This window comes from Theropithecus gelada, chromosome 9 (assembly GCF_003255815.1).
Source record: "Theropithecus gelada isolate Dixy chromosome 9, Tgel_1.0, whole genome shotgun sequence".
Lineage (NCBI taxonomy): Eukaryota > Metazoa > Chordata > Mammalia > Primates > Cercopithecidae > Theropithecus > Theropithecus gelada.
This window is the reverse complement of record NC_037677.1, coordinates 68,916,367-68,920,983: the sequence shown is the minus strand read 5'-3', so window position 1 is coordinate 68,920,983 and position 4,617 is coordinate 68,916,367. Positions and strand designations below refer to the sequence as shown.

General features: G+C 33.6%; 1 pseudogene across 1 annotated transcript; it reads left to right on the top strand.

Annotated features, from left to right (window-relative positions):
• The first annotated feature begins 3,262 nt into the window (after positions 1-3,262).
• On the top strand, positions 3,263-3,747 carry LOC112631766 (annotated as a pseudogene). Its single transcript, XR_003121189.1, has one exon. The product of XR_003121189.1 is annotated as a 60S ribosomal protein L26-like (transcript).
• Positions 3,748-4,617: the final 870 nt, after the last annotated feature.

Here is a 4,617-nt window from a genome sequence, read left to right as displayed (position 1 = left end):
ATTTTTATGTGGTTACCTAAGTCTCTTCCTAGTTCTTTATGAATCTGAGTGATCCTGTACTGGGTGTGTGTATAGGATATTTAGATCTTCTTGTTGAAATGAGCTCTTTACCATTATGTAATTTCCTTCTTTGTCTTTTCTGATCTTTGTTGGTTTAAAGTCTGCTTGTCTGAAATTAGGATAGAAATCCCTGCTTTTTTCTGTTTTCCATTTGCTTGGTAGATTTTTCTCCATCCCTTTTCGTTGAGCCTATGGGTATCAATGCATGTGAGATGGGTCTCTTGAAGACAGCATACTGTTGGGTCTTGCTTCTTTATCCAAGTCGAAACTCTATACCTTTTAATTGGGACAATTAGTCCATTGACATTCAAGGTTAGTATTGATATGTGCAGATTGTTCCTGTTATATTGTTAGCTCTTTATTATACAGACTTGACTGTGTGATTGCTTCATAGTGTTACTGGTCTATGTACTTAAGTATGCTTTTGTAGTGATTCCTTCCCATGTTTGGTGTTCCCTTTAGGACCTCCTGTAAGGAAAGTCTGGTGGTAATGAAATCCCAGCATTTGCTTGTCTAAAAATGATCTTATTTCCCCTACACTTATAAAATTTAATTTGGATATGAAATTCTTGGTTGAAAATAATTTTCTTAGTAATTCAAAATGTAGGCACAATTTTTGGTCTTTTCTTGTCTTCCATAACCTTAACACTTGAAAAGAACTAGTCAGCTATTTTGTAGACTAGGACTTATCCATATTTTATCATGATTAGACTGGGATTATGAGTTTTAAAAAATTACAAAGGTGAAGTGCTCTGCTTATCATATTATATCAGGGGTACAGAATATCAACATAATTTAATCCTGGTGACATTAACTTGAATCACTTGGGTAACATGTCATCTACCAGGTGTTCTCCATTGCAAAGTTACTGTTTTCCCTTTCCATTCTCTGTGTGTTAAAAATAGTCACTAAGTCCAGTTTGCACTCAAGAAAAGGGGTATTTAAGTTCACTTGCTAGAGGGAGAAATACGAAATTATCTGTGGACCTAGGTGGGCAGATCACAAGGTCAGGAGATTGAGACCATCCAGGCTAACACAGTGAAACCCCATCTCTACTAAAAATACAAAAATTAGCTGTACATGTTGGTGCACACCTGTAGTCCCAGCTACTCAGGGAGCTGAGGCAGGAGAATCGCTTGAATCTGGGAGATGGAGGTTGCAGTGAACCAAGATTGTGGCACTGCACTCAAGCCTGGATGACACAGAGAGACTTCATCTCAAAAAAACAAAAACAAAAACAAACAAACAAAATATTTGTTCCTTCTTAACATTTTGCCCACTAATTTTTACATTTTTTATTTAATTTACCTGCAGCATCTATTTCTGTGATTCTCTTCTCCATTTATAATTTGGAATTATTTTGTAAGAAATAATTCATCCACATTTCTTTACTCAATCAGTCATTTATATCAGTAGAATCATAGATATTTACTTTAGTCTATGGTCATAATCTAATATATAATATTTATTTTGCTTTCAAATTCTTCTAACATGGGCCATTAGGAACTTTTTCTAACTGGTTCATGTATTTTTTCAACATGTATCTGTTCTTTCATTTTTTGAAGCACTTTTTTTAGACCTTTTAGTTTTCTGACATTACAAGATGCCCCAGGTTCATCTTATATTTCCCTTTTCCCACTCTACCTAAAACCTGCCATTTCTCCAAGGAGCTCTGGCTTTTTTCCCGAAAAATTGTATTTGGAAATCGAAATCATAGGTTTACACAGCTGTCTCCTAGTCTAGTCTAGTCTAGTCTAGTGTCAAAGGGTTTATTCTACTATTACTTCAGTGGTTATTTGTAACTTCCTTCTGACAGTGATTATTTCATTCTCATTATCTACAAATATTTGCTTATTCTTTCAACCCTTATATACAAGAAAGTATATAATTATATAATTATATACAAGAAAGATATATTCAGAATTGTTATTCTGTAAATATGTAAGAAATACATTTAGCAACCAGAGTACAGTGTTTTTGTAGAATTATTTTTGTCTGTGGAATCAAGTCAAACACAGCATTCCAAAGTGACTCAGGTCAGCTATTTTTTTCCAGCCCCTTCAGTGTGGTTATGTCATCCTTTTCAATACAGCTAGAATAATTTGTCACAGTCACATTCCACCTTGAGTTTCTCAGACTTTCTGTTTTTATTGTTTTTTTTTTTGTTTTTTTTTTTTAAATTTGCACATAGTAGGGTTCACTCTTTATGTTATACAGTTCTATAGAGTTTGGAAAATGCATAGAACCATGTATCCACCACTACAGAACTTTGCACAACTGTTCTATTATCATTAAAATTTATCTGTGTGATGTCTTTGTAGAAAACATCTCTCCCCTTCCCAATCTTGGCAACTGCTGAATTTTTTTTCATTGTTCTTATAGTTTTGAGTTTTCTATATGTCATATAAATGGAATTTTTAAATATATAGATTTTTGTGTCTGGCTTCTACTATTTACCAAAAAACATTTTGAGTTACAATTTTCTTGATTCAATCAATGATATGTTCCTTTTTATTTCTACCTGTATTCCATTTTGTGAATATACTCCAACTTGCTCATCTACACACATCTGCTGAAGGATACCTGGGTTGTTTCCAGTATTTGGTGACTAAGAACAAAGTTGTATAAACATTCACCTGGGCATCTTTAAACTGATGTATTAAGATGTAATTCACTCATGTAACGTATAAAATTTAATAGATTTTAGTATACTCAGAATTGTACAACAGTCACCACAATCCATTTTAGAAAATTTCCATCATGCCATAAAGAGGTCCCATGCTCATTAGTAGCCACTCCTCATTTACTCCTAACCACGCTGCCCTAGGCAACTACAGATCTACTTCTGTCTCTACGGATTTACCTATCCTGGACATTGTATACAAAACATGGTCCTTTAAGTGGTTTTTTTCACTTAGTATAACGTTTCCAAGGATCATCCATGCTGTAGCATTTTTCAGTATATTATGCTTTATTTAAAAATGCAATTCAGTTTTACAGATGTACCTATCACATTTTATTTATATTTTGATCTATTTTTAAGCATTGTATATTTCCACTTTTTGGCTGTTATAAAGAATGCTATTGTAAACATTCATGTATACATTTTTGTGTGAACATATGTTTTTATCTCTTTTGATTATAGACATAAAAAATAAATTTCTGGCTCTTCCCTTTTGCGGCCATCACCGAAGCGGGAGTGGCCAAAATGCAGTTTAATCCCTTTGTGACTTCCGACCGAAGCAAGAATCGCAAAAGGCATTTCAATGCACCTTCCCACATTCGCAGGAAGATTATGTCTTCCCCTGTTTCCAAAGAGCTGAGACACGAGTACAACGTGCCATCCATGCCCATCCGAAAGGATGATGAATTTCAGCTTGTACGCGGACACTATAAAGGTCAGCAAACTGGCAACGTAGTCCAGGTTTACAGGAAGAAATACGTTATCTACACTGAATGAGTGCAGCGGGGAAAGGCTAATGGCACAACAGTCCACGTAGGCATTCACCCCAGCAAGGTGGTTCTCACTAGGCTAAAACTGGACAAAGACCGCAAAAAGATCCTTGAACGGAAAGCCAAATCTCTCCAAGTAGGAAAGGAAAAGGGCAAATACAAGGAAAAAACAATTGAGAAGATGCAGGAATAAAGTAATCTTATATACAAGCTTTGATTAAAACTTGAAACAAAAATAAATAAATAAATAAATTTCTGGGTAATATGATGTTCAATATTTTGAGGAACTGCCAAACTGATTCCAATGCAGCCACATGATTAACCATTGTGGGACATTCCCATCATCTCTAAGACATTTCCATCATTTCTGTATGGGTTACACTGGAAGATTCAATTCTGTTAATATATCAATTATTCTCAATTTAGTATATAGATTAACATAATTATAATCTAAACTTCCATCAAGTTTTTTGTGATTTTTAAAAATCTGATTATAAAATATATAAGAAAAAATAAACTAGGATGGCCTTTTTTTCTTTTTTTAAAAAAAAAGAAAAAGAAAAAGTTGGAGAACTAACACTTCATAATTTTCAGATTTACTGTGAATCTATAGTAATTAAGAAAATGTGATACTGGCAAAAGGATTGCACATAGATCCATGAAACAGAATAGAGAGCCAGGAAATAGAGCCAGCCAAATATAGCCAACTATTTTGTAAAAAAAGGTGTAAAGAAAATTCACTGAAGGAAGATTGTCTTCTAGACAAACGATAATGAATAAATCGTATGTCCATATGCAAAAAAGGTAAAAAGAAAAGTCAACCAATACTTCACATATTATACAAAGTTAACACAAAATAAATCATAGCTCTAAATTCAATATGTAAAATTATAAAACTTCCAGAAAAAGAAAAATATTTGCAACTTTGTGTTTAGCAATGAGGTACAGATACAACACCAAGGCTATGATTTTTAAATAAAAATTTGATAAATCGGAGTTTATTTAAACGTGTTTAAGTCTTGCTCTGTGAAAGGCACAGTTATGGCAATTCAAAGGCAAGTCACATATTGGAAGAAAATGTTAGCAAATATGTTACGGAAAAAC